The sequence below is a fragment of the Saccopteryx bilineata genome, chromosome 7 (assembly GCF_036850765.1).
Source record: "Saccopteryx bilineata isolate mSacBil1 chromosome 7, mSacBil1_pri_phased_curated, whole genome shotgun sequence".
NCBI classification, from domain to species: Eukaryota; Metazoa; Chordata; class Mammalia; order Chiroptera; family Emballonuridae; genus Saccopteryx; species Saccopteryx bilineata.
Genome location: NC_089496.1, coordinates 21,984,665 through 22,010,373, shown reverse-complemented (window position 1 = coordinate 22,010,373; position 25,709 = coordinate 21,984,665). Strand labels below are relative to the sequence as shown.

Below are 25,709 nucleotides of genomic sequence, written 5' to 3'. Positions count from 1 at the left end.
TGCCACTAATTAAGACCTAAGGCTCACCCAAATTTTCTGTACTTATTTATTCCTGGCCAAGAAAACAAGTTTAATTGCCTGCTGAAAATAAACAGAGGCTGAATTCATGTTGGTTCTTAAGAGCATCTTACTCCAAACTGGCTTTCACTCTTGTAATCTTAGTCTCATTGATTTAAAATATTCCTACTCTAAGCAAAGGGTTGATACTTTCAGGCTAGAACTAGGTCCAGAGGTTGAAAGTTACAGATGATAATTTATCAAATAGTTGCCAGAATCTGTTCATAGAATCTATGTACTGTATACACATCTGGATGCATTTATAAGAAAATTAATGCAAAATAACTAGGAGAATTAAAATAAAACTGCTATTAAATTCTCTAGTTACTAAAGTTACTTTTTCTTTAAGAATTCACGTTTTCTTATATTGAACATAAAATTATCAGCATAAGTACACTGTCAAATGTCAACGATCAAAATATTAACGAGCAGATTAACGAAGGGGATATGCTTAGACCATATGGAGCTGAATCAATTCAAGATGACCTTTAAAACAACAGTAGAGAGAAAATCTGTGTCTCAAGATTACCAAAAAAAAGCAGAGGAGTAAAGTCTTCCATGTGGCACAGTTTTCAGATGCGTAGCAGACCACACAGCCCAGCCCAGCCTTGCTTTCCACGGAGTCTCTACCTCACTGCTCAGTGCATTAAAGCCTGGATAATTAATATAATAATAATAAACGTATTCCTAATAATGGCTACCATTTATGGATAGTTGAACATGTGTCGAGCGCTTTTGCACTCTCTAGTTTACGCTAGTCCGATAAGGTAATTCTGTCCCTAATAACAGAGGAACCTAAGTGGGAGTCGGAGAAGGCTATGGGTTGCTCAATTATCCAGAATTATAACTCAAAAATGGTTAGGGGTATGGAAGGTATAGCATAAGGACAATAGTCAGTAATACTGAAATACGTAACGTATTTTTCCATGTATTGTATAAGACACACCCTGTTCTGAAAAATTTGGGGTCTAAAAAGTAGGTGTGTCTTATATAGTCACGTGGCATTTCAAATGCCATAGAGGGAACTGAGGACGAGGCAATAAATGAAGACAGTGATTCATCATCAGACACAGATGAGGACAAGTTCATGGATGGGGGTTTTGACAGTGATGAGGAGTTGTTTGAATTTTATAATGAGTAAAACTTCAGTTCAATAACTTTATGTAATACATTTTCTTTTCAAATTTTGGACCCCAAAATTAAGGTGCATCTTATAAATGGGAGCGTCTTATACGTGGGGAAATACGATATAGATAGTGCCAGGTGGGCACTAGACTTATTAGGGGGATCGCTTCCCAAGTTATACAAATGTCTAACCTCTATGCTATACACTTGAACCTAATAGGATATTCAATGTCAACTATAATTGAAAAATTAAAAAATAAATTAATAATAAAAATAAATAAAGTGGTTTGCATTTGCCATTGTTTCTAAATGCTTTTACCCCCAGATTCCAGTGTTTCTGCAACAAGGTGCAAGAAGTAGATTCACAGGAATCCAGAAGACTGTGAACCAACTTGCACCTGCCAGTGGGTGGGTATTTGTTCAAAAGCCCTAAAGCTACTAAACACACAATTAGCCAATAAACATCTTTCCTCAATGACCAGCTCTCCCCAGTCCTCTCCTAAAGGTATGTTTTAGTACTGATTTAAATTTGTTATGAGGGAATAGAGGATTGAGAGTAGGGAAGAGGAAAGGAAGCAATGAACTTGGGTAGAGGAAGAGAAAGGGAAAAGAACAAAGAAAAATAGTACTCCAAAGATCCAATTTAAGAGATCATCTCTCTAAGTCTTCACACACGAAGGTCTCATTGTTGGGTTCAGTGTTTGGCGCAATGGCAACTAAAACTGATCAGTGAATTCATTTTAAACGTCTCTGTGTAACAAAGAGAAAACTGTCCACAGGAAAAAGAGGCATTGTCAAGATGCTCTATAGCAGCGGTAGTCAACCTTTTTATACCTACTGCCTGCTTTTGTATCTCTGTTAGTAGTAAAATTTTCTAACCGCCCACCAGTTCCACAGTAATGGTGATTTATAGTGTAGGGAAGTAACTTTACTTTATAAAATTTACATAGCAGAGTTACAGCAAGTTAAAGCATATAATAATAATTACTTACCAAGTATTTTATGTAGGATTTTCGCTAAGTTTGGCAGAATAAATCTTTATAAAACAACTTACTATAGTTAAATCTATCTTTTTATTTATACTTTGGTTGCTCCGCTACCGCCCACCATGAAAGCTGAAATGCCCGCTAGTGAGTGGTAGGGACCAGGTTGACTACCACTGGTCTATAGTTTTTCCCCTTTCCTTTAAGAGGGGCCAAGGACATCCAAATTATTCCTCCCTCTTCCTAAGACAATCTCACTATTATAAACTTTTCATTAATATTTTTAAAATATCAAATTCAAAGTTTGAAATAGGTAGACTTGATAGTAAAAAACCACTTATATTGAATATATAGTTTATATGTAATCATAGTGAAAAACACATTGGTATCCATTTTATGTAGCCTTGATAAAAGAGAACAGTGCCAGGTTGAGATGAGATCTGAGTTTTAGTCCTGACTCTGCTACAAGAGTGATGAACCGCAGTATGCGTGCAGGCCTGACAGCTCCAATAAGCCATGAATAGTAACTGAAGCATGGCTTCACTATTTCAAAGAATTACCGTATTTTTCGCTCCATAAGAAGCACCTTTCCCCCCCAAAAGTGGAGGGCAAAATGCCAGTGCATCTTATGGAGCAAAAAATATGGTAGTGTTTTATGGAATATTTTAACACACCATTTGGTTCAGAATATTTTTTTTCTTATTTTCCTCCTCAAAACCCTAGGTGTGTCTTATGGTCAGGTGCATCTTATGGAGTGAAAAATATGGTATATTTGTAGTTGTATCTTTGCTTTTGCAATAGATTGCTGATCACATTTAAATTTTATACATATATACCTAAATATAAAGAATTCACTAATATAAGACAATCTCATTTCTCATCTCCCAAATTCACTAAACTTGAATTGGTGAAACAATCAAAGGCTTATTTGTGAAATTCAGTTTATGCACAGATATATAAATTATATATATAAATTTTTAATTTAGAAAGTTTATTATTTTCTCACTTGCATTTCAAGAACCACTTTTATTCTCTCTACATGCGTTTTCAACATCAGAGTCTTTGTCATTACCAGAACCCTTTTCTGAGTTCATCTGAGTTGTCTGAGATATGACATTTCCAGGATATCTATGTGGAAGTTTTACCCCAAGCCATAGGCGTAATTTATCAGACCGTAACAATGATTGTGGCTGTTCTTTGCAATCTCTCATTGTGATGGTAGATTCTTAAAACTTCTCTCTTGTAATTTCATCAATCTTTGTTTTATTAAACTGAGTAATTGAATGCAGAATAATCTAGCACTGTTATTTCTTCCTGGTAAATAAAGCCATTAATCCTTCTGTAGTGACCATTTTTCTCTTTAATAAAATTTTCTGAACTAAAGTTCATTATTTATCTCATATTAAGTTAATAAATTCAGTTTTTTATTCAATATTTGCTTGATATACTTTTTGTAACCCTCTTTTAATTCTTTATATCCATAATTTTAAGTTGTCTCATAAATACTACATAGCTGGGTTTAAAACTTTTTCAATTAAACAATCCTCATCTTCTAAGAAGAAAATTTACCTCGTTTGCATTTTATGATTGCCGATATATTTAAATTACTGCTACCATTTTAATCTTGTATTCTGTTTTGACCTGCTTTATCTTTTCTTTTTCTTCTTTCTTTTGGATTGAATTCTTGAAACCAGCATTTCCACCTTCTCTTTTAGAAGTTATCCTTACATTCTATTTCCATGTGCTTAGTAATTACATCCAACATTTTTTTTTTGCATTTCAATATTTACTTAGATGGTTAAACTCTCACACTGAGTTTTTACAAGTTGAGGGATATTTAATTAATTATTTCTCCCCCAAACCTATAATTATACATCTATACAATAAGCATATATGATTGAATTAATATCCACACACAGCACCTTTTAATCGATTACATAATAAGACAAACTGTTAAGGATTCCAATATAAAACCACACAGTTCAAAAGGAATATAAAATATTAGCTATATGTTCACTAGCAGAAACTAACTTTTCTTTTTGAGGGCATATTCCATATATCTTGCACAAGACAAGCAAAATATTTTGCTAAAAATCCTTTAAGAGCTCACTCCCATTCTTTCTTTATAGGCTCTCTCTTTTAAGTTGCACCTCAAAGTGCAAACATTAAATTAGTTCCCAGACATTTTGTTTGGCGACAGGAAAGATATGTGCTTCGGTACAATGTGGGTTTTACATGAACTTTTCTACCAGAGGTTTGTGATTTTCAAAATGGAGATTTTCATAACTGCACAAAATGAGATTTATAGAAAGACATTAAAACATCATCATAAACTTGGTCAAAAGCCAACAAAATCAGCAGTTACACAAACCCGATGTCTACTGTTTTAAATGTGGGAGCTATAAACACAAAAGTAGCAAGCAAAGAGCCACAGAAGCCCTACTATCAATGATTAAAATGAATGACAGGATAAACCACAGGCAATTACACTGGTTTTCATAGTTTCTGGGATTTTAATTCTGTAAAATATTAGAAACATATAAGTACTGTGCTGGGTATTTCACTATGCAATCTCTCTAAATTTCTTACATTTTGCTAAGATTCTGGCATGGAAACAGATTTGAAAAAGACATAACTCAATGCTGCATGGTTTCAGAAAAGGTCAATTGATAAAAAAGATAAGCATGTTTTAAATGCTGAACAGCAAGAATCTTTTGCTGTTTCCAACTAGGCTGATCATAATCCAAACACAGGGGCTGAAATTCTGCCAGGCTTGAGCCCTGATAAAACTCCTTATCAATGCTCCTACGAACGCTTCATTAGACTTATCATTCACCAAGCCTACATTTTGGCTAATCGTTATGATAAATTGGTTCCTGTCTGAAGTCCATTTCTAGGCAATAATATCCGCAGCCCAGTTTTACTGACTGCCACAGTCATTTCTGTGACTATTGGTATCTCTGTAGTGCAGCTGGATTTTAGGACAATACTTCTTCCAATACACGAGTTTGCTTGGTTTTTAAAGCTCCACTCTACTTGTGTCTCATGAACTTGAACACATAGTCATACTTCATTCCACCTTCAATAAATGCTAGGGAAAAAAGTATTAGAGCTCCCCCAAGGCCTACAACACAATGATAACAATACAACAACCAGGTTCTTCAAGAAACCTTATTTTTTACGAGACAGAACCAGTCATCAATAGCCTGGTTGGATGGCAGTGCACCATCAGATGGCCAGTCCAGAACCCGACACCTTCTTTGTCAACAAGATCTGTTATAAGTTGCCTCACACAGTCTTCTGTTGAGGTAAGGCCACACATTTTAAATTCCTCTATAAATTTGTTAAAGGTCGCACTGGTTGGACTGTCTTATGCCTGATGTCACAAGAGTTGGTCTGTCCATTTGAGCCATATTAGTTTAGTTAAGAAACACTTTATAGGATTACAAAAGAACTGAAATAGTTCAATACAGAATAAGGAATGATGTAAAGAACCTGAAGTCTACTTCAATATACTACACTTGAAATTCTCAGTGCTTGAGTGTGAGGTTGGGAGGAATAGTAAGTAAAATGAATCTTCTAGCAAACAGCAGCAGCTCTTTAATTCGGTAATGAGGTGATAGAAAGAACATTCCCGCAGGTGTAGCCCATCTAGGTCAGAACTCTTGTAAAATATGTTCCTGATTTTAACTCAATCCTCTTGTGTCCTAGTTAACCCTTCTATGGAGCCTTTTAGTGGAACAGGAATGAATTTCTATAGTTTTACTTCTCTATACAGAGGTTATACTGTGTTCCTAGTACTAATCTCCACTGCCCATAATAAACTTAATACATATATGAGCAAGAATACCACTGAAACACCCAATAAGTGGTTAGTGGTGTCCTCTTTTGGGGTAGGTTGGTTTAGTGTTTTTTTTTAATGTCTAATTGTTATTCTGGACTATACATCTCTTTTTAATTAAAGTGTAATTGACATACAATATTGTATTAGTTTCAGGTGTATAGCATAGTGAGAGTTTATTTACATACCTTACAAAGTGATCACCACAAAATGTCCACTATACATCTGTCATTGGATGGAGTTATTGTGATATTATTGACTGTATTCCCTATGCTGTACTTCACAAGGATATCAGAAGAAACTTCCATACTTTATACCATTGCCTTCAGTTCTCAGTTCTCCACGTGAATGGCTCCTTAACTTTTTAACATTTAACTTTTAACTATTTAGAGTTAAGCTTTATCTTTACCATCCTGTCAAACAATACAAGAATGCTGGAACACTTTAATTCTGATGACACCAGCCCCATCTCTCACATTGTTATAGTTTAATGTTTTATTTCTATTTTCTATGCTTTTAAGAACACAGGTTAAACAGTTGTTTATTATTCAGATTTACCTATGTTTATCATCTATTTAATCACCTTAGTTCTCATGTTTCAGCTATTCTTTTTCAGATTATTATTATTATTTTTGTATCTGAAATACAAACTTTAAAAGTTCTTTCCATGATGAAAGAACTCGGAGGCAAATTCTGTTTTGTTTTCATATAGGATAATAGTTGGCTGGGGATTAATTCTAGGTTCAAAGCTTTTTCTCTTAACTCTGAAGATACTATTTCACAGGCTTCTGTTGTCTCTGCCTGATAGCTCTTCTCTTCCTCTTTACAGTTCTGCCGCAGCAACGTAAGGCATTCTTTTGATTTAACCTGCTTGGTATTCACAGTGTTTTCTGAACTTGAGGCTTTCTGTCTTTCACCAATTCTGGCGGAAAAAAATCTCAGCCATTACTTTTAGAATCTTGCCTTTCCCCAATTTTCTCATGTTATAACACCAATGCCGTCTTACTTAATTTTCCATGTCCTTACTCTTTCTTTCATATTTTCCATCTGTTAGTCCCTCTGTTCTCCACTCTAAGTAATTATTTCAGAGCTATCTCCCAGTTCAACTAGTTCTCTAATCAGTTGCATCTAATATGCTGTTTTCACAGTTCATTTTTGTTCTTATCAGGTCTTTTTAAGTCTTTGACAAATTCACGTGTTCGATTTCAATGGTTTCTGGTTGAAGTTTTAAATTTGATCTTTTATTTCTTCACAACATTATAAATGTAGTTAGGCTCCATGTCTCCTAAGTCCCAACACTGAAGTTCTGGGTGAAGAGGAGTCTAATTCTGGTGCTTGTGGTACTGACCCTCACTCACAATGCCTTGTTCTCATGTTTCATGATTCTGGATTGTGAGCTCATGCTTAGTGAATGTTAATCTCTGGGAATCCTGAGGAGCCTGGGTTAACAATACCTTTTCCATAGGAACTATCTTTTGCTTCTGCCAGGAGTCCTGGGGCTCTCTCAACAACTGGGCACTCCAAGTTCTTTCTGTTGGCTTCTAAGACTACTGTGACAGTTATACACATTTCAAATTAAACTTCTAGAACTCTTGGGGGAGACTTTTTCATTCCCATCCCGAACCAAGGTCAGCACAAACAATTGCCTTCGAGTCTCCTTTTGATGGAAGCAGATTTTGTTTTGAGACAGCACATTACCGAGCTAGGGTGCTTTCAGAGACTTGACTCTATTTGGGAAATCTTAACTCCCATTCTGCACCTTTCTCAGGCCCAAAGCCTTGTTTCCTGATGCCCACGTGGCTCTGGCTCCTGCTTCAGCAACACCAGCAGGAGGCAGCTGCGGCCTTAGCACGTACCACTGTGCTTTCTACACCCTCTCCTGGGAGATTTCACTCCCTTTGTTCTTGGTTCTGCTGTGCACCTACATTTAGATGGATGTGCTTGTGGTATTTTATAAAGCAGTTTAGGTGACTTTTAGTGGCAGCAGAAGATACCCCCCCCACCCCCGCCCCATTGGTGTATGATCTATCTACACTTGAAAATTTTAGGTCTTTCTTCCTGGAATAATCACTAACCCAGTGTTGTTTCTTTGCCTCTTTTACTTTTCTTTTTTTTTAATTATTTCTTTTAGGTCACCTCTATTAAGTTTCAAAAACGAGATAACTGAAGTTGTTTCAGGCTAATGTTGTTCCTTTACCACTTAACTTAGATGAATCTCAGTGCATCAATAATCCTAAGTAAAAAAAGCCAAAGGTTCTATAATATATAATTCCATTTAAATGACACTCTGGGAAAGGTAACACAACAGAAACATAAAAGTGAGCAGTGTTGGACGAGGCTGGTGGGAAGGGCTAACAAAGGGGTGCAGGAGAATTTTTTCAGATTGCTCTGCATCTTGAGCAAGAAGCCTGGCCATCAGGCCATGCAGAGAGGCGAGAGAGCAAGGTCAGGGAGACTTGCCAAGGTCATCCAGTGGATGGAGCACTTTAGAGAGATGGCGTATGGCAGCTTTCCTACATAGAGCATTCAGGCATTCAGGGCGGAGTGCTGACCCACTGTAAGTAGCTGATATGGGGACTAACACGTTTGGGGAGGAGGGAGCCTGATGTCTCAAGGCATGTTCTGCACAAGGGAAGGAGCTACTGACAACCGTGAGGCCCTCCTATTGATCTCAGGACTCAGGCCCAGGCCCCTGAGTGTGGAATCTGCCCACACTGTGAGAATTGTGCTTACGAGCTCGGAGCTGTACTCAGTATGCTGTGTTCATGAAGGGTCACACCAACCTGGCAGGGTACGTGGGACAGGAGACTGTCATGTTCATTCAATATTCATTTTCTAAAAGGTAAAAGATGGTGTTTGTGGAAACTCTCTGGGGAAAATCTAAGACAATTTTAAATTATAAATCTTCATGATAATAAAGAGAAACAATCCCTACTGAATTCAGAGTGTGTATGTGTGGAGAGAATCTTTTATTATGAGTAACTTTCAAACAAATGCTTTTAATACAGTTGAAAATAATGAAATCTGCTATTCTAATCATAATGAATATTCATTCTTAGTCTTTGTTTATGTAACACACACACACTTTACATGCATATATATATATATATGAAAGAAGATACATGAAATACATACATATATATATATATATGAAAGAAGATATACAGGTATATATGAAAGAGTATATAAAAGAATAACTGAAAAACAGCCTTTAAAAGCTCACCCAAGTATCCAAGCCTTCCTGCAAACAAAGAGCACAGCAAATGCAGACTCTCCTGCCAGACTAAAGGAGACTGTCAAAGTTGAAAAGAGGAAATTAAAAGTGGAGAATAAAAATGGTGGTGCAAAAGAGAAAGACCTGGGCTAAGGCAAGCCAGAAAGGGCCACTTCCCATAAAGCACGTTCCTGCTGGTGCGGGATGCAACATCTGTTGCCTGACCAGGTGTTTGAGGGCTGCATATATCAATTGTCATACCTACAGAGTTTTACTTTACCCGAGAAACTTAAATTTAAAAAGTAAACAATCCTTTTTGAGCACAAACATCTTAAGGTCAAATTCTGGTCCTTAAGGAACATCTTCAAAGTATCCATTCCCCCAGGAGAATGACGTTTTCTTTTTTCATTTTGTTTTGAAGTGAAAAAAAAAATCAGTCCTTGTCTTTTTAAAGTTACTTTATAAACTAGGACAGCACGGTTTTTGCTTTTTTGTTTCTTTGTTTTATACTGTTCCAAAAGACTCCCTCTAAAACTCATGATGTGTCTGTCTACTTGCAGAACAACTAAGATATGTTACATTTTGTTCCCAAGAGTTGACTTGTAAATATCTCTATAAACATCTTCACTGGGATTCATTAATGTTTCAGATCATGAAAGCTGGACGTACAGAGTAGACAACAGTAGTTTCAATTTACTTATTGGAGCATTCAGTGGAGATACTGATTTTCACATACAAGTTTAAAAGGAAGAAAAGGGAACGGACATGTTCTAGAATATTCCTCACTTGCGTTCTATGGTGGGACAGAACTACATACACTGTGGGCCTGTGCCTGAAGCATAACAGTGTGCTTTGTCCCGTAGAGCTGGAAACAGAGTGACCGGAAGGGAGGGACTTGGAGAGTCTCCCTCTTCACACTTTATCTACTGTCATACTCTTCACAGAGCAAAGCCAGGGGCTGGGATTCTTTCATTTGACAGTAGACATGTTGTCTCTGTGGGGAAGTTGACAACATGGGCCCTGGCCACTGGCTTAAACAACAACTGATCTCTTGAACATGATTTGTGAAGAAGTCCACCCACCCACAGAGACCAGTCGGACTGTTTCCTCAACTGTCCTGAACAGACCTGTCAGACGCCACGCTCTTTCTTGTCTCTGCATCAAAAGCAAAATGGTCCTTTAATCACCTTCTTATCAAAGCTTTTGATGCAGAGGGAGGACTGTGGTCATAAAACTGCTCTGATTTTTCAAAAAGTGACTTATTTTCAGAAAATGGGCTCAAATCTATTCATTTGGCAAAGGGGGGTCAGTAATTGGTCCTGCAGAACATGAAGGGAATCCCTGCCATTAAAATAAACTCTGGGGGAAAACAGACTAATATAGGGAAAGATTTAGGCCTCTGCAATGAATTTCTCTGTCCACCGCTGAGCAATGAAATGAGAGGCAAGACTCTTAGTTACATTCATAATAAAGAGCCATAGAGTTGTTTAATGCTGAGACTTTCTTTGTCAATGAATAGCTGTAAAAAAAAAATAATGAGATTCCTCCCCTCGAGGTAAACAGATAATACTTTTTTATTAGTTTCCACAAATAAGATGTGTTTAGTTGTGCTAAGAAAATTGTTCAACACTCATTCATTTATTCTAGCGGAGCTGTTTAATGACACACTGTCCTTGGCAGGCACTCATTCCCACGATGGTCAGCTCACTTGACTGTCAAATGCTATCTAATGATAATGCTATTTGTTGGGGCCTCTACAGTTTACCGAGTGCTTGCACATGTATTATTTTATTTGATCCAGATAATCAAAGGATTCATACTCACAAAATGGAAAGTGATCCAGATTCTGGCTCTTAAATTTTAGAGTCCATTACATTCCATGCCAAAAATTTATTGCTAAAATGTATATATATATCAAGCTATCTGTTACCCAGTTGGTACTTTACATTTTTTTTATATTTCTCTTGTCCTTTAATTTTGAACTCTACTGCTGTCGAGAATATTCTTCCTATATTCTCAACACCCCAATGGCCCTATATTAAATAGAGACACCCTTAACACAGACAAGACAGAAACTCCCCAACAATAGTCACAGTAATCTACGCTGCTAGGTGAGGCCTCTGCTTCAGCTCTAACCCTCCTCCATACATAGTCACCCTTGCAGTAAATTCTATCTGGTGGAAAAGTACAGAAAGAGCCGAAGAGCCCTCAGCAGGATGTGAATGAATGGGGTTTTGAAAATGCTAGCACCGACACTCTTAAGGGTCTTATAAACTGCCAAGAAGTGGGCCAGTGAAAGGAAAACACTGAATTCTTGCTTTGGATTTCAGGGCTCAGTTAGCTAGCTACCCCAAATTTTCTAACTTTCATTTTATTACTATTTTCTACCCTTCCTGGAAAAAGAGGTATCACTGAATATGTAAGTTCACTCTGGAATTAAAAGAGAGAGAAAGAGAGAGAGAGAGAGAGAGAGAAAGAGAGAGAGAGAGAGGTGTCTGGTTTAAAAAATATTAAAACTTATGAAATAATGAGACTCACTTTTCCTATGTACTAATGTGAAGCTATAGATTTTCATATGGATGTTTTGTAAATCCACTGATGTCAACATTATCACAAAATATTCAAAAGCTGATATAAATGAATTCATGGTATTTATATTCTTTTCAACAAAAGCCTTTGTGTACATATTTAAACTTATTAATCACAAAAGTAGATCACACCTCCAATCAACCTGCTTATAAGCAAGAATCAATTAACTACTTCACTGCATTGTTCTTAGAGTCCACTGTAATGTTCCCTCCAATTCTTCTCCAGTGCATAGAAGCAGTGACTTTTGTGAGTTGTAAAGTTTTATTTTTTAATAGCTTAAATGAAACACTATAACCCATAAGCACTTAACTTATTCTACATGCCTAAATAATATAATTTTTTAAAATAGTATAATAAAAAAATTACCCTAAGATTTGTTAGAGCTTGACATTTTTTTCTTATATGTTAGTTCACACCTGTTAGGAATTGTACTTGTATCTCAGTTATGTTTTAGAAAACAGTCCTAGGCCCTGGCTGGTTGGCTCAGTGGTAGAGCATCGGCTCAGCATGTGGAAGTCCTGGGGTTCAATTCCCCGTCGGGGCACAAAGGAGAGGCACCCATCTGCTTCTCCACCCTCCTTCCTCTCCTTCCTCTCTGTCTTTCTCTTCCCCTCCCACAGCCAAGGCTCCATTGGAGCAAAGTTGGCCTGGGCGCTGAGGATGACTCCATGGCCTCTGCCTCAGGTGCTAGAACGGCTCTGGTTGCAACAGAACAATGCCCCAGATGGGCAAAGCATCGCCCCCTGGTGGGCACGCCAGGTAGATCCCAGTTAGGCACATGCAGGAGTCTGTCTGACTGCCGCTTCTAACTTTAGAAAAAAAAACCCAACCCACTAATAAATAAATAAGTAGGTAAGTAAATAAATAAATAAGTAAAAGAGTCCTAGACTTAGCAGAGTAGTGATTATATGACTCTATAATTTTTGTTCAGTGTTTTACTTTAAAACGTGGTTAACAGCAGAAGCAGCACAAGTAATTACTTTTCAACCCTCTGACTGAAGGACATCACAGAAGGGGATACAGTTTATTTTGTGAAATAAAATAAAATATATTTATAATCACTAATCCATGATTATATCAGAAGGCTAAAACTTACAGAATACTTACAAAAAAATTCTAAATTCACAAGTGTAGAATATCCTCAAAGCCAAAAGTATGTGCAATCAGCAGAACTGAGTTCCAGCGTCCCAGTTACTCTGCTGACAGCGCCAGCCAAGTCATACACACCAGACCTTCACAACCACATGATTCTGCCCCATATGGAATTCCATTGTTACCTGAAGGACATCAGGCGAAGTGTAACCTTTCCAACTTCTGGATATAGATCAGGATAAAATTAATACTCTCTCCCACTTCACAGGACTGCTGTGAAGATTGACCTTTTCTTACCATAACTTGCTTAAATCGATTATAGGTATCTTATTATTTCACCTATTTCACAAGTTTTCAAAACATTTTCAGGACATCAAGAGTGAAGCGAAGTAAACTGTTAGTGAATGTCTTACACATGTGGTGTTATTGGTATTTATGCTATATAGAGGATAAAGATTATCCAATTTTCCTGACTTCACAGTAGTTAATTATAGCACTATTTCATGTGAAATAGATGACTTGTTTTTGATGATAAAAGATGCGATAGTTTAAATTCAAATCATCACTTCTAAAAAGAAATCAATGTGCAGAAAATGTTAGCGATGGCTTATGTTTTACATTCAGATGGATTGGTTACAAATATTTAGTTGCAATCACATGGGTGGTGTGGAAAACATTTCACTGTAAAACGCTCTGAGAAACAGTTTAACGTACTGGTGGTGCATCTGTATTATGGTAAACTGAGTTAATGGAAATGGTAACTTCACAGCCTTTCATTCCTCTAAAACCCAGGAGAAGTTACAAATCTCATTATCAGAGGCTGGCTTGGGAGGCTGGTCTGCTTCATAGGAACGGTTCGATGAGCCCCTCAACTGTAAACAGTGCTAAAAATAGCTCCTGAAAGGCATCATTTCGCTGTGATATTATTTTGCCAAAAGAGAAGGGAAAAAAAAATCTTTAATCCTGAACAAAACCTCTTCAAAGTTTATGTTCTCAATAAACCTTTCACTGAAGACTGAAAATATAACTTGGTAATGCAATAAATACCTTAACAAATATATCAGATTTTTCACTTAACGCTTTTTACAGGCTTAAACCAAATGGAGTAAAAGAAAATCACCTTTTACAGTCTGACTCCTACAGGAAGAATGCCTTGCTGTTACGCTTTTTAAAGAAGGCATGGTGAATTTATATCAACGTTGGCGAATCTTGGGGCATGATAAAAGGAGGAAGAATACCAGTGCAGTTAACATTCCACAGGCCTCTTTCTTCACGTGTTTATTTCCTTAGAGGCTGGACATGATCCAAGATAATAAGAAAAATGTAAAAAGGGAAGATTTCTTTTTTAAAGTCAAGAGATAATAGAGTTTAGTGTCCTACGATGATACAGAAGAAATGTTTCCCTCCTCTTTAAAAAAAATTGTTGTCTTGTAAAGATATGAAATGGTTAGGATTAGAGGAAATCACCAAAAAAGTTCTTCCATTTTAATCAATAAAAAAGAAAGTTCGGGTAGGTCAGATCTTATGGGTTATTGAAGGATAGCTCAAGGCAAATGAGGAATCGATTTGCTGGGGACTAATTTCAGCTTCCTTATCTTAAAACATTGCATCTGGTATTTGAAACTATAGGAGTTTCATAAGCTGTAAGGAAGAACTGGCCTGTGTGCTTGTGTCCAAAACAAGAGCCGTATCAAGGCTGTTAGATGGTCGAGCCTCCTCTACGTTAACGGGCTTTCCTTGATCCTCCGGAAGGTTAGCTCTGTAAGGCCAAGAACCTCAGCTGTGCGTTGCCGAGCGCCCAGAACTAATTTAGACCATTTAACTTAGATAATTAGATAAATTTCTGGAATATGCCACAAATGAGTATTACAGCTTCTAACACATTTCCATACTGTTTTCCATGTTATTTATCAGTTTACAGTGACCTTGGCAATAAATAAACGGGCGAGCTTTGGTGTTTCAGGAGGCGACTGGCTCCAGAGGAATGGGAGCTGATGACGGATCGTTTAATGGAGAGCAAAGAAAACACTGAAGCTACCTTCTGAGTTTTAAAAATATAGCATTAACATGTTATTTAGTCGGTTTACTGTGGGGTTTTTTTGTTTTTTGTTTGTTTGTTTTTGAGGAGGGGGCACGACCTGCAATTTGGAACCCAAAGTGAATGCCTCACTGGCCTCACCCTAGTCTCAGCCCCGCTGTATAGAAAATGGCAAATGAGGGCTATATTTAAAGATTTGCTCTTGAGGCTACAATATAATTGAAGACAGGGAAGTCAACTTGCTAAAATAAGCTTAACTGTTCCTATCTGGAAAATATGGGAAACTATTCGAGAGTTATTCTCAGGGTTAAATTAGATAATGCAGACAAAGCATGTGGCATGCTGGCGGCCGTCTGTGGGGACGCTCAGCGAACGCAGCTGTTGGTATTAATAATAAACATCGCTGCTACTTCGCCACCGCTTCTACACATGCGAAAATTAAACAGCTCCCACTAAATGCAGTAAAACAAGTATTTTAAAATTGAGGGTTAAGGGACAGACTTGACGAGGAGAAGGGATTGAGAAGTACAGACTGGTAGCTACAAATAGTCATGGGGATGGAAAGTGCAGCATAGGGAATGATGGAGTCAATAATACTGTCATAACTGAGTGGTGCAAGGTGGTACTGAAAATACTGGGGGGAACTCTGTAAAGTATAAGAATGCTTAACCACTATGCTGCACACCTGAAACTAATACAAAATAATACTGAAAAAAAGGAAAAACCAAAAAAGTGATGACAAAAAAGACTAATGTTCTTTCCAAATCAGAGAATATTCCTGAAAATCCTTTGGTAGAAAACACCTCATTGTGAGATTTACAACTGATGAAAAAAGTAGAAGAATTAAAGTCATGAGTAAATTTATACCAAAAAAGATCTCATAATTTTTAAGTGCTCATTAACCCTTTGAATAGTACGAATGTTATGTACATCCTCACTCAAAAGGTTAACAAAAAACTCACTACTCAAAGGGTTAAAATAAAACAATGATAGAGCACCTTAAGTGAAATATTTTTTTCAATATTATTTTACTACCTTATAAAATAAGGTATTTTTTTTTTTTGGATTTTTCTGAAGCTGGAAACTGGGAGGCAGTCAGACAGACTCCCACATGCGCCTGACCGGGATCCATCCGGCACGCCCACCAGGGGGCGATGCTCTGCCCATCCGGGGCGTCGCTCTGTTGCAACCAGAGCCACTCTAGCGCCTGGAGCAGAGGCCAAGGAGCCATCCCCAGTGCCCGGGCCATCTTTGCTCCAATGGAGCCTTGACTGCGGGAGGGGAAGAGAGAGACAGAGAGGAAGGAGAGGGGGAGGGGTAGAGAAGCAGATGGGCGCCTCTCCTGTGTGCCCTGGCCAGGAATCTAACCCGGGATCTCCACATGCCAGGCCGACGCTCTACCACTGAGCCTACCGGCCAGGGCAAACCATTTTCTTGATGGAGATGCTTTAGGACCTGCCTCTTAATTTTAAGATTTTGTAAATGTCTTTTGCTGTGTAACACATTAATGTATATTCCATTCTTTGCCAATCTCCCCCTTTACTCCAACTAAATTTGTCTTCTTTCTAAATGCCCAATGTCTTCCTCATTTTATGGCTCACCAGAATTGGTTCCCGTTTCCCTGCCTGTCTTACATGTCTGGATTTCCTCCTGCCTCGCAGGCACTAGGGCGCTGATCTCAAGTCAGACTGATCAAGACAACGGTAAGGAAGCATGTCTTCTACTGAACTATCCTCACGCTTCCTTTCCCAGTCCCAGCCCTTCTGTTCCAGTGGTCCCCAGATGACAGGACTTGCTAACATGTGAACCAGGGCCCACAGAGCTGCAGAATAGCAAACTGACATCTGCTAGAACTCTGAGTAACTGTAACATGTGCTTGGGAGGGATCACTGTAATTTCCTAAGTGGCTGGGGCTGCTGCTAAAGTTAGTATGCAGAAAAAAATATATATTTTAAATTGTGGTTGTGTTATAGTTTTGCAGTTTAAGGCCTGGAAAATAAATTTATTTTACTTTGTGATGTGATGGATGCTACCAGTATGAGAAGCTATCAGGGAAGAGATTTTTAAACTTTTAGACAAAAACTACATCATACATTTCCATCACAAGTCATCATTTCCTCCTACACCAGAAGGTGTAACTTAAGGAGTGATTATCGCAATAAAACGCAGGGTGTATTCCAGCCCAAGCAGAGAGAAGACCGGCATCTCGCGTTCTTCTCCTAGAGCCAAGCCTTTGCACTTGTCCTTTCATTTTTCTCTCTGATTACTTACACGAACTTGCATGACTGCATCTCTATTATCAAACAGTCTTTTAAAATGCTTCTGGAGTTTGCAAATGGCATTCCCAACACAGAAATAGTTGCTACATTATGGAGAGGTCAGTCTATAACTGCAAATAACTCACATGTCCATTATCAGAAAGCCTCCCAGTCTCCGAATGGCAGGAACTAACTGGCTTTGTGCATGGGAGCCCAGTCCCGGGCCGTTACTCACAAAGCATGGACAAGAACGTAATGACCCCTCTCCTTTGTGCTCCATCGTGCAGTTGGTGTAGGGACGCCCACGCTTTCCCAAGAAGCTGATCTCTTGAAGAACAATGTGACTACCAATCATCCCTGTTTCCTCTCTCACTGTGTGAAGGGGGTTGTGGATCTGGAGGCATGGGTGCTACAAGGGGTGGTTTGATGGGGAGCACAGACTAGGTGAGGCTATCTTCACTGAAAGCGAGCTACGCTTTGAGTCTCATATTCCTTCGTTTCTGTCTTGAATTCTACATCTGGCTCTTTATAGACAATGACTTTTAATGAAAGGGTGCTGATGTACACCCATGCTTAAAGAAACCCCAAACTGGCATAACTGCTAGAGCTGTTAATCTTCTTGAGCACTAATTCTATCTTTACAGCTGAAATTAAAGAAAGATAAATGAATAGCATTAAAAGGCTGCACACTTATTATCAATTTGGGGTCCAACTACTTATAATTGCTAGGGACATGTAGCTAAGAGTGTTTTCTGGCATGTCTGTAACATGAGGCAGAAGCTAGTGGCATGACACAAACCATTATACAGAAGTCTCTTATGTCTTAAAACCAAGAATATCAGCATAATGTACAAAAGCGAAGGCATGTATTTATAGATCATGTGTAAAGATATGGAAACAATTAAAAAATTATTACTTGGGAACTTACAAGAAAATTTGCAAAAGAATATTGGTTGTTTCAGAATAGATGGAACAAACATAGGTTTTATTTGTATTCAATGTAAATATTTATTTTATCTATCTATCTATCTATCTATCGAAAAAGGGAGGGAGGGAAGGGGCATACATGCACTCCAATTTAGAAAATATGCAAACTTGTGTCCACCTTGTATGTAGCTGGACATATTTTAGCACATTTCCTAAACCTGTTTCTGTATTTAGAAAAAAACTAGATATAAAGAGCTGACTGAGCTTAGCCGGGGAAATGGCCCAAGCCCAAAGACTCAGGGCTGCTGAAATGCCACGCTTTGAAACTCCGTTCTGGATACCCAAGAGAGATATGTTCAATATTCAACAAAATCGAAGAATGTGAAAATTGAAAATCTCTCAGATGTTCTGAGAGAGGAAAATCCTGGAGCCGAGTCAGAAGCTTTGGATTTAAGCCTACAGCTATATGAGGGGGAAAAAAGCAAGAGAATAGAAGCCTGGGCAGTAGGTTTTCAGCTGCAAAGTCTAATCCACCTCACAATATATTTTGGTAAAACATTTCTTATAAAGCAATCAGAAGTCATGCTCTGTTCTGCACTGTCCAATTCAGTAGCCATGAGTCACATGTGACTATAGGAATTTAAATTAAGTAAAACAAAATGTGATATAAAATCAGCTCCTCAATTGCACTAACCACATTTTAAGTTATGACAGTCACATGTGGCAAGAAGCTACCAGGATGGATGGTGCAGAGAGAGCCTATCTTTCAATGCAAAGGACCTACTGGACACTGCTGCTCTGTTATCTTTAAACAATCTGCTACGGCTTCTAGAAATTTCTAACATTTAAAAAATGAAGTGTATAGTGTGTCCACTTGGGAGGATTTGGTTCTTTGGCTGAAGAGGAGAGACTGGATTGGGGAATTCTGTATATTCACAGAATATAGAGAGAAGAAGGCTGGGTCAGGGATGACCCCAAAGATGTGTTGGCGGGTAAAAGAAGGAGCCTACAATCACAATGGATAGAAAATGACCTTGTGGGAATGTTTTTCACTTTCTTTGGGAAAATAACAGACATTAAAACTCTTTCAGGGATCACAACTAAAAAATAAGGGATGTGAGGTAGCTGAATTCCAAAGCGAGGAGAAGCAAGCCTCATCTGACCACCAAATTAAACTAGAACGGTGAGTATAATTTGAGTCCAATTCTAAACTTCAATCTAGGGTGCCAAGAAATGAGAGACAAATGGCAAGTCCCATTTGTATTTATCTTAATAGATAAAATGACGTGCTTAGTTCCGTTTGGCAGCAAAGGCATAGAACCTCGTGTAATCCTTCATTAAGTAGCCTCCAAGAGAGCACAGCCAAATCATAAAAATATCTTCCGTCCAAGCAGATACCTACGGTGGCAGAGAGGGTCAATCAGAGCATGAGGCAGCTCAGGCTTTTCTACCAGAGATATTTGACCTATTTTTCTGAAGGAAAAAAAAATCATTGGCTTATCTCATATTTTAATGGAGATAAGGAACTGTCCTCTAATTTTTTCCCCCCAGAACATGCTGCCCTCTACAGGACACATAAATCTACACAGATATAAAAATATCCATAAATAAGGGTTTAGTTATATCCAAATTAATAGGATCAGTAGTAAAGATATGATAGAACAGAGGGGAGGCAGCTGGTTATATCTGTTGCCTGAAATGCTTTAGTATCAAGATGAGAAGCAATCAATATTTATAAGCCTCTAATAAATCTTACCTCTTGAGTCAACACACATGAGAAACCATAAATAGTACTATAGTCCTATTACGGTATTTTCCCTGAGAAACTTAGCAGTGTGTCAACAGTCATTTTTTTATTAACCAGAGAGAAGAGGGTGTTAGAGGAAGAAGAATGGTTGATACGATTTGGCTGCTTTTACTAACCTCCGAAGTATTACAGGTTTTGATGGAAAACTCAACGTAGTAAAACAAGGCTCTGAGTTGGGAAATACGGGCAGTGCATTTAAATGAATATGATATACCTCCATGATTTCATCCCTTCTAAGAGTTTAATCTTTTAAACCTTGGCTGTAGTGAAGTGGGTAAAGTCTGGCTTCAGAAATGAGAACAACTCTTCATCTTTACTTTAATCGATTCTTCCACAACAGTTGTGCCATCAACATACACACACACACACACACACACACACATACACAAGCATGCACACACAGCTGGTATGTTTATTGGTTTAGTCACTAAAGGATTTAGCTGGATAAACATCACAAAGATGATGGCTGATTTAATTGAATTTATGATCAAATGTTTTCCATTGCAGGAAGACTGGGAAATCACTTATGGGGAGATTTGAATAATTTAAGGAAGTTCTCTATTTGGCATTATGTTTGTATACTGAGTCTTGAGAGACTAAATACAGCTCAGTTCTGGCAGAGAATTCGCATGCAGACACACAAAGATATACTGTATAATAATGCAAGCAGGGCTAGAGTACCCGATCCCTTTGTATTAATATTTCTGCTCATTTATATCTCATTTATAGTCCAATAACATCCACACACATATAGTCTCACTGTGAGCTTTTAATTGGAAACTGCCACTAGATTTTTCTGAGATCCTAAAAATGTCAAAATGGTCTACAAATGCTCTATTAGATAAGACAAAAATTTAATTTGAGGTTGTTTATGTGTGTTTTCAAGGCATTTTAATGTACCTTTATTGCTGTTAAAGACATAATGGAAGTCATTCCCATGATGTATATGACAAGGTAACATGGGATTTGTGCCTTAGGGTACGGACTTGGCTCAGTGTTAGAAAGCAAAAGGCCAGTTACCTTTGGAGTCCCCTACCCATTTGCTCCCCAGGGATGACAGGTGAACCAAATCAAGGCCATGCTCTCAGCCTTTATTCACTGTGTTTCTAGAGATAAGTCATCTGCCCTCCGTATTTAAAAGTTGTAAACTGTAGGAAGAATTACTTTCATTCTTGCCACTAAAGCCCCTCAGTCAAGTGAACACCTAGGGGCTACACAGCTGGTTTAGATTTACCATTAGTTCAAGAATAGATAGCATCAGAGAAAAAGACTAGCAGATGCTTTGAATTTGGTAATAGTGTTTGTCTATGGGTTTCTTTCATTCTAATTAGAAAAAATGTCTAGTAAATGTGTTTCAAGACTTGGGAAAAACCACAGTTTTACATTAATTATGTACAATGCTATTTGTTAACATATCACTCTTAGGAAGGAACCGTTAGGGAAGGGGGAATCTTGTTTCCACACAAGAAATATTTTAAACATAATTTGGTGACTGAGCTGTTTGCTACCTGCTTCTCGAAAGGTAGAAGGAATGTTCCAGAAGATGTCCGGAGAACCTGCACAGCAGTGGTATTCAAGTTCAAGGAGAATTGCTCATTTGGAATTGAATGAAACGCTCTGACTGGCAGAGTGTGATAAAAAACAGGAAGGAGGAAAGCTTCCATCAGCTGAAAGGACCCTGTCATTTTCACCCATACCCTATTCAACACTCGCAAAATCCTGCCAAGGGTTTGGAAGATTGAAAAACCGGGCATCTGACTGGTTAGTGAGCTTCCGGAATATTCTTTGATTCGGGAATGAATACAGGATGGGAACTTGGTCCCCACAACACCAAAGACCATGCTGTTTCCTTGTTATTTGTGCCAATAATGAGTTTTGCACAGCCTTCCTTTTTTTCTACACTTTCTTAGTTCATATCAACAATATTTATTGACTGTGTGTTGGTCAAGTAAGTTTGTAAAATATGATTTTTATGTTTGCTCGCTTATAGTTTGCATTGGAGGCTTGGAGGCTGGGCAGCACCAGGTATATGTGATCTGTGAAACTGCAAATTACCTTCCTGCTTGGGAAGGGCCATTGTTTTGCTAATGTTTGCTGGAGGAGAAGTTTTCACACCAGAAAGTTTTAAAAAAAGAGCATTAGGAGAAGAGCCAGAAAGAAGTCATGTTTGCAGAGTGAGAGCAGAGAGAATGCAGGGTGCTAAGGAAGAAGCCACATTGGCAGAGAAGGGAAAGAGAAGGTGTGCAGATGGGGAACCAGAGCTGAGGGGACTTTGCGAGCTCCGTTGAGACTGGTGGGGCCTTTGATTCTAGGAGGAACCAGAGAAGATTCTCCTGGTTGTGGAACTGGATAATGTGTCAGGGCTTTGTGAGCTCTGAATGAAGAGGGAAGTGTTTTCCCTGTTTGTTGCCTGTTGACCAGTGCAAGACCGTAATAAAAGTAATGGCCCACCATTTGTTGGCTCCATGTATCTTTACCATCTGCCCGAATCCAATGAGAACCTGCATGTACTTGGCCACGATGGTGGCAACTACTGGCCACACACTGTGTATTCTAACAAGGTCAGTAGGACCACTGTCGACACAGCAGATGTCAGATACACACATTAAGATGAATAAGTCTATTAATTATATCTTCATAATGAGTGGAATTTGAGCTCCAATTTTATAGTATTGTAAGGCAGTGGTCCCCAAACCCTGGGTCGCGGACAGGTACCGGTCTGTGGGCCATTTGGTACTGGACTGCAGAGAAAGAATAACTAACTTACATTATTTCAGTTTTATTTATATTTAAGTCTGAATGATGTTTTATTTTTCAAAAATGACCAGATTCCCTCTGTTACATCCGTCTAAGACTTATTCTTGACGCTTGTCTCGGTCACGTGATACATTTATCCGTCCCACCCTAAAGGCCAGTTCGTAAAAATATTTTCTGACATTAAACTGGCCGTGGCCCAAAAAAGGTTGGGGACCACTGTTGTAAGATACCAAAAAGCTAAAAATTGATGTTGATATTCTGGGAGGAAAGGTCAGGCTTTCCTGTCCCATCCCTCCTTTAGGGAGGGGAGGGAGAAGAATGTAGAAGTTTCTGGCTTGCAAGAACAATGGGTCACTCAGTTTTAAATCTAAAATAAACATTAACCTAGAAACTACTTCTCTTTCAATAGGAGGCAGAATTTACATACCACCTTGCATTAATTGTAGTTCCTCTCCCTTCCTGGGATCTAGAGGGTAAAATACCTCTAGGCTAGTGAGGGAAGATGAACGCTGAAAGATTTGTAAACATCTTTGATTGTGTTACCTTGAAAGTCTTAATGTTTCTATGTATCCCCTGAACAAATGTTGCCAGCCTATACCATGATGTCATGTTCTCCCTGCCCGTATGTGATCAAGGGTATACAAGCAGCCCCTGAACTATTTTTGGGACTGCACGATTTGGGTCTGATGCCCTGAGTCAGCCATATGCGGCCGGCATATTTAATAAATCTCCTCCTCTAATAAAACTCTTCAAAATTCATCTGGACTGGGTGTCTCTATGTGAACTCGATGAAATGAGGTACAGTGCCTTTCAGAATATGGGGTGTGGTACTTTATAACAATAGGAAGTCTCCCCAAAATGAGAAAGGGGACCCTTTGTCCAAATAAATGATTGGGCTCCTTGTCCAATCCTAATTTTCATGACAAGCAACCAAGGTAATGTGTGCAGTGGGTGACAGTGGGTACAAAAGATGACACTTGTTAAAATCATCTCTTTCTCCAATGACTCCTTTATGCTCAGCTTAATTTGGAGGCTGACACTTCACTAAATTTATACTCAGTTTCTTGTCAAAAGAAAATGAAATAAGCAAATGTTGAGGAAAGGGATCTCACACCTGGTGTGATGTATCTTACAAAGAACAGTAAAAATTCCTGAATTTCTGTTCATGCTTCACTTTTTAAAATGTAGCAATTTTCAATTGCTTCAATTCTGAAGCTGAAGAATTAACAGATGTACTCACAGAGGCCCATGGCAGGTGCATTTAGAAAATGGAGACCCTCTCGACAGTACCTCATACGTGGTGATGAGGCAGCCGAGCCTTGGTGACATTTTTGAGTAGAGTTAGGGGAGACCCAGGGGGCCAGAATGATGGCAAAGAGATGAATTCTTCAGGGAGTTCAAAAAGGGGAGAAAGCTGTGTGTCTAACCCCTAGCAGTTCCTCACAGAAAAGAGAGAGAGAAAGAGGGAGAAGGAGAAAAAATAGAGACACTTACAACAGGCAGTGTCCCCCAGGAGGGAACAGCGGGATTTCCATAGGGAGGAGGAGGGGAAAGAATGCTTGATGTTTTTTGATCCTTCCATAGTTCCCTCTGCAGATTTAGTACACTTATTTGGTCTTCCAGAGCTATTATCTCCTCTGAGTGTTTACAAATGAAAAACAAGGGTGAGAAGCAAAGACTATAAAGCAAGATCTCGGGATACTTGAGTGCAAAATGCAAGGACTCTTGGGTGTCGAGTTTCCAGAGTGTGAGCCATCCTCACTTGTCTGATACCGGTGGGCTCTCAGAATAAACGAATAGGTTACCTGTTGATCTACAGTTGTATTGCCCAATACACTAGGCAAGTGGTTATTTATATTTAAATTAATTAATTTTAAATAAAATTTAAAATTCAGTTCCCCAGGGCACACTAGCCACATTTCAAGTGCTCAACAGCCCCAGGAAATGAATGGCTGTGGCACTGGGCAGTGCAGAGATATTTTCATCAGTGGAGAAGGTTCTACAGGCAGCATTGGAGCCCTGGTCGGCAAACCACGGCTCGCGAGCCCCATGCGGCTCTCTGGCCCCTTGAGTGTGGCTCTTCCACAAAATGCCATGTGCGGGCGCTACCTCAATAAGAAATGTACCTACCTATACAGTTCAAGTTTAAAAATTTTGACTCTCAAAAAAATTTTCAATCGTTGTACTGTTGATATTTGGCTCTGTTGATTAATGAGTTTGCCGACCACTAGGAGCAGTGGTTCTCAAACTTTTTGAAGTCAGGGCACATTTAAAATCCTACAAATAGGCCCTGGCCGGTTGGCTCAGCGGTAGAGCGTCCACCTGGCGTGCGGGGGACCCAGGTTCGATTCCCGGCCAGGGCACATAGGAGAAGCGCCCATTTGCTTCTCCACCCCTCCCCCTCTCCTTCCTCTCTGTCTCTCTCTTCCCCTCCCGCAGCTGAGGCTCCATTGGAGCAAAGATGGCCCAGGCGCTGGGGATGGCTCCTTGGCCTCTGCCCCAGGCGCTGGAGGGGCTCTGGTCGCCACAGAGCAACACCCCAGAGGGGCAGAGCATCGCCTCCTGGTGGGCAGAGCGTTGCCCTTGGTGGGTGTGCTGGGTGGATACCGGTCGGGCGCATGCGGGAGTCTGTCTGACTGTCTCTCCCCGTTTCCAGCTTCAGAAAAATACAAAAAAAAAAAAAAAATCCTACAAATAATTGTAGGTGTACTTATATACAAGTTTCTGAGAAATGTTATAATAATTAAGTCAAATATTAAAAATATATATATAAGTCCAAGCATGCTTTTATGATAATTAAATGAAATAAATACGACAAAATTAAATTTATTCTGACATTAAAAAACATTTTTATGTTACATTTTTTGAGTTATGCTTTTTAGAATTCATAAAAAAGAGGGATTAAAAAAATTTTTAAATGACAAAAAAGTTACCTTTTTATATATATAGATATATTCTTAGTAAACTTTAGTAAATTTGGCAAGAATGTGTTAAGTTTTTTCATTCTTATGTTTATGAGAA

The 25,709-nt window shown here is 38.7% G+C and overlaps 1 protein-coding gene across 5 annotated transcripts in view; it reads right to left on the bottom strand.

Moving 5' to 3' along the window:
- The window catches only part of CDK14 (cyclin dependent kinase 14), a 635,411-nt gene that overhangs the window by 100,194 nt on the left and 509,508 nt on the right, over positions 1–25,709 (bottom strand). The gene's annotated exons all lie outside the window — the stretch shown is intronic.